The sequence below is a fragment of the Saccopteryx bilineata genome, chromosome 6 (assembly GCF_036850765.1).
Source record: "Saccopteryx bilineata isolate mSacBil1 chromosome 6, mSacBil1_pri_phased_curated, whole genome shotgun sequence".
Classification (NCBI taxonomy): domain Eukaryota; kingdom Metazoa; phylum Chordata; class Mammalia; order Chiroptera; family Emballonuridae; genus Saccopteryx; species Saccopteryx bilineata.
Genome location: NC_089495.1, coordinates 195,555,818 through 195,567,167, shown reverse-complemented (window position 1 = coordinate 195,567,167; position 11,350 = coordinate 195,555,818). Strand labels below are relative to the sequence as shown.

The window sequence follows — 11,350 nt, the reverse complement described above, 5'->3', positions numbered from 1 at the left end:
AGCCAAAATAAACCTTTTCTTATAGTAATGAGCCATTTGCGGGCATTTGTCCCCACGGAAACTCTCTCTCCCATATGAATGCATATAGTTAATGTGTGTGACTCTGGACAAAGAGATGGCAGATAAACATTAGAAAATATAGGAATGTCTCTTAATATGTAAAGAGACATCTTTCTATCATTGTGTTGACTTGTAAATTTTGTTTTCTCCAAAATGATGTATGGCTTGCAAATTGAACATGGACTTATCATGTTAAAGGACATATGACTATAACCAATAGTGGTAAAGGGCACCTAATTGCAATTTTTGCTTCTATACTTCCCACTTGCAAAACTATAAAAACTAAGTAGAACAAAGGGCCAGCTCGCTCTCCCTTAGATTTCTGTTGGAGTTGCTGCCGCTTGGCCAAGTTAGACAATAAAGCTTTGATGTGTAATCGACGGATTTTGTTCGCGTCTTCAATGTTTCGAGTCCCTCCAGATTAGGCTTAACAGTGGCAAAGTGGATAAAAATGTTGACCTGTAATGCTGAGGTCGCTGGTTCTAAGCCCCCAGGCTTGCTTGGTCAAGGCACATAAGAGAAGCAACTACAATGAGTTGCTCCTCCTCCATTTCGAGTACTCTCTTTCCTTTCTCAAATCAATAAATAAAATTGTTAGGTTTGGGTTCAGGGCTCCTTTAAATCCACAGCCCCTTTTTAACTCAAATTCCCTTCACCCAACCTCCCACTAGTGCTGGTACTTCATTAGCATCTCAGGCACCCAACCTCCCTCTCCCCTTAAGCAACTGCTCCACTCTGGGGAGGTTCTGGGAAATGTCCTTGGGACAAGGCCATCAGGACAGACTTGAGGGTTGGGGAAGGGAGACAGTCTGTAACCAAAGGCAACAAACCAATATATGCTAATCTGAGCATGTCCAGGTGCAGGCAACCCCATGCCAGCAAATGCCTGCAGCAACCCCTAGATCAGACTCCCCCCCTTCCTGCAGCTCTCCAGCTCTTCGCTGATGCCACCAGGGTCTTAGCCCGTCTGTTTTGCAGATGCATAAATAAACTTCTTATAAAACTCATCAGGCTTGTGCATCCCTCCTTTGGCCAACCTAACAAAAATAAAATAAATTTAAATACATAACAGTATAGGTGGTATGTAGATATGACAACAATGTTATACAAATGGCTAATGTAAGGGAACATATACTTGAGAATATAAGAACCAATGGAGTTTGGAATCCTATAATCTTTAGATTGGCAGAAGCCTTAGAAATATACTCAGATCTCTTCTTTTATAGAAATGGAAAAAAGGCTGAAAGTGAAACGGTTTGCCCAAGGCCACAGAAAGTCTTGATGGCAGAGGAAGGATAGTTACTTAAACTTGCCTAATCCCTGCCTCAGTTTATGTGCTCCTCCTCTTCCCCACAAATACCTGCCCAAGTCGGGTGTTCCAGGACCACTGAACCTTCCAGGTAGCTCATAAAACCCTGTCATCAAGAAGATTTATCAGTAGCTTGTTTATTAAGGATGTACACCAGGGAAACCGTGAGATATCTTGTTAAGGGACTTGGGAAGAGCTTATGTTGGGATTTGGGTTTGTGCTGGGTATCTCTAAGGGTGGTTTAAGAAAGTGGGGATTGCTTGGCCTGTGGTGGCGCAGGGGATAAAGCGTAGACCTGGAACGCTGAGGTTGCGGTTGGAAACCCTGCACTTGTCTGGTCAAGGCACATATGGGAGATGATGCTTCCTGCTCCTCCCCCCTTTCTCTCTCTCTCTCTCTCTCTCTCTCTCTCTCTCTCTCTCACTCTCTCCTCTCTAAAATGAATTAATAAATAAAAAAATTTTTAAATAGAAAGTGGGGATTTGTTTTGAATGGAACATAATCAAGAAGCAGGGACAATTTGATGATTATTATGTATCTTAATAATTTTTATCCAGAAGGTAGGAGGATCAAATAAAGCAAGGCCAGAATTGTCACTGAAAATTCAAGAAGCAGGACCTGCTCATGTTAGAAGAGGAGGATGTTGAATCCTATTTGTCTCTGCCTTGTTCCAACTATGGAGTGGCTGTCTGATACTTGTTTACATTCTCTGAACACTGTTTATGTTCAGTAAGGAACACTGGGGTCAAGCCAGCGGCTGAAGAGTTTTTCATTTTCTGACCTGCAAGCATTAGTCCTCCCAAATGTGGGATCTTGCCCATCTCAGTGTTGTTTTTTTTTATTATTTATTCATTTTAGAGAGGAGAGAGGAGAGAGAGACAGGGGGGAGGAGCTGGAAGCATCAACTCTGCTATGTGCCTTGACCAGGCAAGCCCAGGATTTCGAACTGGCGACCTCAGCATTTCCAGGTCGACGCTTTATCTACTGCGCCACCACAGGTCAGGCCCATCTCAGTGTTTTTTAACCCCAGTGGTTACGTGTGCATTCTCTAGGTGGCAAAGCTGGAGGAAAGCACGATTTTAAGTAAGATTTTCTACTCCGATTTCCACCTATTGCAAGAACCCTTCAGTGACGTTATCTTCTAGGACAGAAGGCTCACTGCCACCCAACGCAGCCCTTCCCATATTGACAGGAGGAGTCTTTCTGTATCTACTTCTCAGTTGCCTTCAGCTCAAAATAATCTTTATAAAGTGGCATATTTTGGGGTGATACAGTCCTCTATACTCCTATATATTGTTTGAAAAGATGATATATGCACTTGGTTTTTTAAAATACTACATAAAAGAACATACAGTGAAAATGTATTTTCTTATCCCCCATCTCCCAGTTCTTTCCAGAGTTCATATATGAATATGCTAGCGTTATAAGTATCATCTGTCATCCCCTTTTTACAGGTCTACAACTAAACTCTTATCGTTATCTTCCTGAGTCTCTCTTAATTCTTGCTATAGTAGTCCGTTTTATGGATGCACTATAGTTTATCTACTCAATCCCCTGCCGATGGACATTTAGACTGGTTTTAATCGTTCTGTTTTTACAAAAAACAGAGCAATAAATATCCTTCAGGCTCCTGTTCCAGTGTATCTGCAGGATTATTCCAAGTACAATCGCTGGTCACAAACTAAATTATTTTCCATCTTGAAATTAAACGTGGTGATCTAATTCGCAACTTGAACCCAAAGAAACAAGTTTATTTATTTGCCACACCACCGCGTCGGAAGATTAGAGAAAGAGGCAGCTGTCACCCCTCCCACATCAGTTTTCACATCTTTAGATATGCCCCGTCTAGCCAGTTTACGCCTGCGGCCCAGTCCTCTCCACGGAGGGTCTCCATCACAAGTTACAGAGTGAGAAAAGGAGGCACAGGCAGGATCCGAGGCTCAGGTCCCCCAAACGCCTTGTTGTCCCCCTTTCCCTAGCATTCCCTTCCTCTCCCTTCCCTCGGGGCCAAGTTCCAGGATGCCAAACCCTACATGGGTTTTGGGGGCGGGGGGACGTTCAGTGTCGATGTGTAAAAAAAAAGGCCGCTCCGCTCTGGGTCCCAACTCCCATCCATTTTCACTCCTCTCCCGGCTCGCGGGCGGCGGAAGGACCCGCGAACCCTTCCAGTCCCTTCCGAGCCGCCGTAGCGTGTACCACGGGAGTTCAGCCGCTCCGGTCGCCAAGGCAACGGGTTCCGCTGAGCGCTGCGGACGCCTGGCAGCCCGGGGGAGGCGCTGCGGACCGACTGCCCCGACTCGGCGAGGCGGCTGGACAGCAGGTGAGCGGGGTCTGAGTGGGTAGTCGCAAACAAACACGCCATTCTGGTGCGGACTCTTTGCAGAGGGCGAGGGACCGTGTGGTGGAGGCCGGACCTTCATCCCCTCAGCCGGTGTTTGTGCCCCTTAACCCTGCCCGGCGCTGGTTTGGAGTGCGCTTTTGGCTGTTCATTGTATTTTGGGGCCATTGCTTTAGCCTGATCTGAAAGTTTCTTTAAAAACAGAAAGCCCTTCTTATTTGGGGGCCGGGGAATAACTAAAAACTGCAAAAGAAAAATGTGTATGTCTGTGTGTGATTCTTCTGGGTCTAGAGAAGATTGACTTTGTGTATCAGTTTTCCCATCTGAAAAATGGGGACAGTGGTCATACCTGTCTTATAAGGTTATTACAAAGTTAATTTATATCTTAAGCTTAAGCCCTTGCAGGTAAGTCCTCACTACTTGGGAGCTTTGATGATAACTACATAGGCATACCATACCTCCTTTAATTGCTCTTGGCTTTAATCGCGTTCCACAGGTGTTGCGCATTTATACAATACAAACGAAGAGCTAGGCCCTCCACCTGTGAAAAAGATTACCATTGGCTTTACTGCAATACGTGCTTTATTGCTGTGGTCTAGAACTCAATTCGCCGTATCTCCAAGGTATACCAGTACTACAAGGAGGCCTATCATTGAGCGTGTTTTGTGTGCCGGGGCCTGGGCTGATTGCCTTAGGCAGAAAAGTGAATGAGACATCTTGTCCTCAGGAAACACCACAGTTTCACAGCATGAATAGGAACTTGTGTGGTTCGCGCTGTGATTTTGGACATGCAAGGGGCTATGAATACACAAAGAACGCCGTTAATCCAGGTCTCCAAAGATGAGGTTGGGTGGATGATGAAAGAGAGATTCCGAAAGGGGATGACTTCCAAAATGAGACATGAAGTCTGCCTCTGTATTGGTCATAAGATGAGGCCGATGAGTGCACGATGTTCTAGGCAGGGTAAGCAGTGTGCGCAAAGCCCTGGGGAAAGAGCACAGGCTTCTTGGGAATTTGCAAGATTTCACAAGCTGGCTAGCATCAGATTCTGAGAAGTAGAAGTGATCTAGCTAGACGATGTGTGAGAGATAAGAGGTGCTCCTTCTAAAAAACTTTTCTTGTGTCTTCTTGCAAGTTTTGAGAAGTTTGGACTTTATCTTGGGGGCCGGGGGGGGGGGGAACCATCAGGATTTTAAGTGGTCAGTGAGTGTGTGCTGTGTGTTTGATTGAGGTATGGTTTCAGAAAGATCAGTTTTCTTGTCACTCCTCCAATCTACTTTTACATTGCAGCCATTCATTTATGGTGATCAAAAAAAATATTTATTGAGCATCTACTATGTGCCGGGCAGGCAGTAAGGAATTAGGTCTCTGCCCTCACGGCATATATTCCAAACAGGTTTAAAGGTACATTCATAGAAGTGGAAGCAGCCTAGCACAACTAGAGCTTAAATCAATATTTAAAAGACTAAAGCCATCCAGTATAAGCAGAACTTAATCAATATTGGAAGGGACCCATCCAGAGAGATATTTTTAAAAGGCCCAGCTCATTCAGGGCCACTGTGAATGCTCTTGGAAGAACCATTCACTTAAGACAACACCAAGAAGAAATGGCCAGAGGAGTAGAAGGGAATTTAGGATTGTGCAGTAATGAAAGCCTAAGGAAGAGCTCCATTTTGCTGGATGCTGCTGAGCTTTCAAATTAAATAGCTTGAATATTAAAGTGTCCTTTGGATAAATAAGTATAGATATCACTGGGGATCTAACTGAGTACATTTGGAGAAACGGTGGTGGCAGAATCTATGATGCCAGCAGCTTCCAAAGGTTTAATATGATATATCAGTGGGATGAGGAGAGAGGGGGACCTGAGAGCAGGTAGAGACAGCGTGTAGGCAGCTGAAAGAAGTTTGTGAAGGAGAAGGGGGAGAAGGCTGGAATGTGATTGGGGAATCAGGTGAAGCCTCTTTAGGCACGCAAGAGAGAGAGGAGAGCAGACTGAAATGCTGAGGGCAAAGGTGAGAAACGCTGAGAACACACAGAGGGGAAGGGAAAAGCAGTGGCACAGCTCTCCTGAGAAGGGGAGAGTGGATGAGATCCACATCACAGATGCTTTAAAAGGAGTCTAGTGGCTTCTGCTTTTTGTGGGGAGAAGTGGGGAGCAAGGTAAATGCTGAAAAGGAGGGCCACCAGTACAATGCAACAAGAGGAAAATAAAAGGTGTAAATGTGGAGGGAAAGTTGTATTTTCATTATCGGCAGATAGCAGACGTTTATGGAGGTGCTATTGTGCTAAGCACTTTTCACGCACGAGTCTCAATAATGTGACCTTTACAACAAAGCTGCGAGATAGCCTCCTTAGAGTTCCCAGCTCCTGGGTGAGGAAACCCAGGGAAAATGCTTAAGAAAGGTCGCGGAGGATTTGCATCCAGGTCGGCCTGAGCCCAAGAGCTTTTAGTCTTCACGAGATGAGGTGATTGTCTGCCTATTGTATGATTATATGCTCTGAAAATTCAACAGAATTAAGTTAAAAATAACTAGATACAGGGTTAAGTGAACCAGCAGCTAGAAGATAGACAAAAAGCAATTGTGTTATGCAAGCCACGACAGTCAGAAAAAGTCAGTATAGAAGAAATGACAGTAGCAATATGGAAATTAAGTATGAGGAATAAACTTTAAAATAAACGTGCCCAGGACAGCCAAACAGAAAAAGTGTAGGCTGGAGGGGAGGAGGTAGGATGAGGACAACAAGTGTTTGGGTTAAGAGGAGGTATTTTTCCCTTTGGAAAATCGGGATATTGATACCCAAAAAGGGCTATGAAAAAAACCGGATGTCTAGCATAAGACATAATGAGAAATATACTAAGATGTTGACTATGATTTTTTTTTAAAGATTTTATTTATTCATTATAGAGAGGGGAGAGAGAGAGAGAGAGAAGGGGGAGGAGCAGAAAGCATCAACTCCCATATGTGCCTTGACCAGGCAAGCCCAGGGTTTTGAACTGGTGGCCTCAGCATTTCCAGGTCGACGCTTTATCCACTGCGCCAGACTATGATGTTTTTATAACATTGAAAAACTGCAAACAGACTGGTTAAATTATGGTGCAGTCATGTGATGGGTACTACTAGGCATTAAAAAAGAATGAGGTGGAGCTTGACCAGGCAGTGGTGCAGTGGATAGAGCGTTGGACTGGGATGCCGAGGACCTAGGTTCGAGACCCCGAGGTCACCAGCTTGAGTGCAGGCTCATCTGATTTGAGCAAAAGCTCACCAGCTTGGACCCAAGGTCACTGGCTCGAGTGGTCACTGGCACAAGGGGTTACTCGGTCTGTTGAAGGTCTGTAGTTAAGGCACATATGAGAAAACAATCAATGAACAACTAAGGTGTCGCAACAAAAAACTAATGATTGATGCTTCTCATCTCTCTGTTCCTGTCTATCCCTCTCTCTGACTCTGTCTCTGTTTAAAAAAAAAAAGAATGAGGTGGGATATATATATATATAATATATCATATATATTATATATATATATGAAAGAAGTTTAAAGTATGGTTAGGTATGAAAAGCATATTACAGTATGTGCCTATTTTTAACTTCTTTTAAATATATACATACCTATTTATAGGAGAAATGTCTGGGAAAGATTTATTTTTTTAAAATTGTGTTTTTAATTGTGGTAAAATGCCCATAACATAAAATTTATCATCTTAACCATTTTTCAGTGTACAGTTCAATAGTGTTAAGGATATTTATATCATGCAATCAGTCATTCTCCAGAACCTTTTCATCTTGTGAAACTGAAACTTTACACCCATTAAACAAGATCCCGTTTCCCCTCCCCCAGCCCCTGGCAATCAGGGTTCTACTGTCTGTCTGTGTGAACTTGACTGCTCTGGATACTTTGTCTAAGTGGAATCATATAATATTTATCTTTTTGTGATTGGCTTTCATTTAGCACCATGTTTTCAAGGTTCAGCTATGTTGTAGCATCTGTCAGAATTTCCTTCCTTTTTGAAACTGAATAACATTCCAAAACATTTTGTACATACAGTGCGTGCATATGCACACTTTGTTTATCCATTTCGTGGACGGACATTTGGGTTGCTTCCTGATTAGGGCTTTTGTGAATAATGCTGCCATGCACCTGGATGTACTTGAAAAAGTTCTTTATATGTCTGTGTCTTGAGATCCTGGGGAGACTTTTATTCCTTTCTTTTTTGCATTATTTTTCTTTTTTATGAGCATGAATTGCTTTCATAATTAGAAAAAGCAATAAGGATATATTTAGCCTATTTGGGGAGATGGAGGAGTAAAGGTAAAAAAAAAGTGAAATTAAAACGAGACAGGCCTGATGTAGGGCAGTGGCAGCAGGAGTGGGATGGAGAAGGCAGATCTAAGAGGGGTCCTGGGAGAATCCACAGGACTTGACAACTAAGAGGTAGGGGAGAGGAGTGTAAGGGGAAACCCTCCCTGCTTATGGCGAGAAGCAGGCATAGGTCCTGAGGGAGGGTGGAAATAAGGCTGGAGAGCCAGCCACCGGAGCCTTTATTCAGGAGCTTGGACTTTTTCCCGAAAGCAGAGGGAAGCCATTGAATGGAAGGGAAATGACTTAATCAGATTTACATTATAGAAAGATCTTTCTGGCTCTCCCTCCAACCCATTCTGCAAGCTGAAGTCAGATTGTGCTAAATTTCCCTTTCTGTTCCTTAGATTGGAACCTTTGATAATTAACTTTTATTTTGAGATGAAGATTAGTGCTAAACATTACATATCTAGTCTTCTAAAAGCACTACTGTGAACAGCACTGCTCTCCAACTCCGGCACACTGAATCTCTCACTTTTTTGGCTTTAAGGAGTTTTAGTATAGTGATTGAAGTCACCAACTTGGAACCAGACTACTACCTGTGTCGCAGTTCTCTGCCATTTACTAGCTGTGTGACCCCAGGCAAGTTACTCAACCTCACTGCGTGTCCTTTTTCAGCATTTTTTTTTTTTTTTTTTTTAATTTTCATTTTTCTGAAGCTGGAAACAGGGAGAGACAGTCAGACAGACTCCCGCATGCGCCCGACCGGGATCCACCCGGCACGCCCACCAGGGGCGACGCTCTGCCCACCAGGGGGCGATGCTCTGCCCACCAGGGGGCGATGCTCTGCTCATCCTGGGCGTCGCCATGTTGCGACCAGAGCCACTCTAGCGCCTGAGGCAGAGGCCACAGAGCCATCCCCAGCGCCCGGGCCATCTTTGCTCCAATGGAGCCTTGGCTGCGGGAGGGGAAGAGAGAGACAGAGAGGAAAGCGCGGTGGAGGGGTGGAGAAGCAAATGGGCGCTTCTCCTGTGTGCCCTGGCCGGGAATCGAACCCAGGTCCTCCGCACGCTAGGCCGACGCTCTACCGCTGAGCCAACCGGCCAGGGCTGCGTGTCCTTTTTCAAAAGGTGATGTCACAATGGTATCTAGACCTTGAGGAGTAAAGGGCTTAATATAGGTAGAATGCTTAGAACAAGGCATGGCACATATTAAACACCTTGTAAGTGTTGCCATGATGATGAGGATGAAGAACAAGAGTCAGATGGGTTATTGCCAAGCCTGTTCTCCTTGTTATTGAATTACAAAATAACTAAGTGTAAACTAATGAAACATGAGGAAACAAAAGGGGAAAAAATGACTTAAAAAACCCCCAAAACACTGAATGCGTTTAAAAGACCTGATAAAGAGAAATGATTTTTTTAAAAAAAGGTTCTTGTCAAATTATAGGTAAGACGAGATCTCTGAAATGAATGAGGACAAAAGTTCATCAAAATGTTGGATTTTGCCTTCAGATTTCATTTCACAAGTGGCTTTCCAGTAAAAACTAGAAATCATAGACACGTATCACGGGTGTGGTTCATGCCAGAACTTTAATTGCTAGAACTTATTATTCTCAAGAAAAAGCCTTGGTTTCTTTTCAAGTATTTGACAAATGAATGTACATTTTAAACGATTTCTCTCTTTAACCAGCTGTTGTTTTTGGTTTTGTTTTTAGTGAATTCTACCGTTACTAGTCCTGATCACATCGGGGAGAGAGCTTCTACTTTATTTATTTTAATTGTTATGAATAGATTAATGTGCATCAGTTGACATGAATAATATCACCAAATCCTTTTGTTGGACATTTGCATTGTTTCTCAGTTTTTAGTGTTATAAGTGATAAGTGGTGTTTTGGTTATTCTCTTCCCTGCTAACATGTTTTGCTCCTAAGACATCCGAGGAGCTCTGCCTCTCTCCACCTAGAGGCTTGGATTTCTGTCTGGAGACCATGATTGTGCCACAGAAGAGAGGGCATGTGGGCATTCCAGCATGAATTTTGCTTTTGGGTTTAACTCCATTTCTTCTTGTGGGCTGCCACTCACTGAATTTAGATAATGTTTAGTGTTCAATACACCAGAAAGTTTGGATTGTCCCAGAGAGTTAATGTTGAATGGAAATTTGTCCTACTGTGACTTCTTTTTCCAATTCACATAGCACTGTGTTTGAACTTTTTTTTTTTTTTTCTGTATTTTTCTGAAGCCGGAAACGGGGAGAGACAGTCAGACAGACTCCCGCATGCGCCCGACCGGGATCCACCCGGCACGCCCACCAGGGGGCGACGCTCTGCCCTTCCGGGGTGTCGCTCTGTTGCGACCAGAGCCACTCTAGCGCCTGGGGCAGAGGCCGAGGAGCCATCCCTAGCGCCCGGGCCATCTTGGCTCCAGTGGAGCCTCGGCTGTGGGAGGGGAAGAGAGAGAGAGGAAGGAGAGGGGGAGGGGTGGAGAAGCAGATGGGTGCTTCTCCTGTGTGCCCTGGCCGGGAATCGAACCCGGGACTTCTGCACGCCAGGCCGATGCTCTACCACTGAGTCAACCGGCCAGGGCTAAACTTTTCTTTTTTTTTTTTTTTTTTTTTTTTCATTTTTCTGAAGCTGGAAACAGGGAGAGACAGTCAGACAGACTCCCGCATGCGCCCGACCGGGATCCACCCGGCACGCCCACCAGGGGCGGTGCTCTGCCCCCCAGGGGGCGATGCTCTGCCCATCCTGGGCGTCGCCATATTGCGACCAGAGCCACTCTAGCGCCTGAGGCAGAGGCCACAGAGCCATGCCCAGCGCCCGGGCCATCTCTGCTCCAATGGAGCCTTGGCTGCGGGAGGGGAAGAGAGAGACAGAGAGGAAAGCGCGGCGGAGGGGTGGAGAAGCAAATGGGCGCTTCTCCTGTGTGCCCTGGCCGGGAATCGAACCCGGGTCCTCCGCACGCTAGGCCGACGCTCTACCGCTGAGCCAACCGGCCAGGGCAACTTTTCTTTTTATAGCATTTCTCATAAATACCCCTCCTCTGTAATTCCTATTGCGTTTGTTTTGGTCTGCTCCTAAACTCCTAGCTAGTTGAGCACAGGAATCCTGCATACATGGGACCTTTATTTCTCCTAGCATAAGGGGTGCTCATTTTATGTTCGCGGGATGATGTGACTTTCTTTTATTACATAGCTATTGTCCATAACACATCCTTTGAATCCATTTAGTGGAGGCTGGTCTTCTAGCCTCTTCAGTAGATCAGATTCCACATTAGAGCACAACATTTTAAAGATTTATAAGGTAATTTTCAAATATGAAGGTAGAAAAATGTAAAAAACTCCCACTAC

The 11,350-nt window shown here is 44.7% G+C and overlaps 1 protein-coding gene across 1 annotated transcript in view; it reads left to right on the top strand.

Annotated features, from left to right (window-relative positions):
• Nucleotides 1-3,557: 3,557 nt before the first annotated feature.
• The window catches only part of PKIG (cAMP-dependent protein kinase inhibitor gamma), a 69,051-nt gene continuing 61,258 nt past the window's right edge, over nt 3,558-11,350 (top strand). Inside the window, exon 1 of the mRNA XM_066235915.1 lies at nt 3,558-3,689. The gene's annotated coding sequence lies outside the window, so the exon portion shown is untranslated. The remainder of the gene's footprint in view (nt 3,690-11,350) is intronic.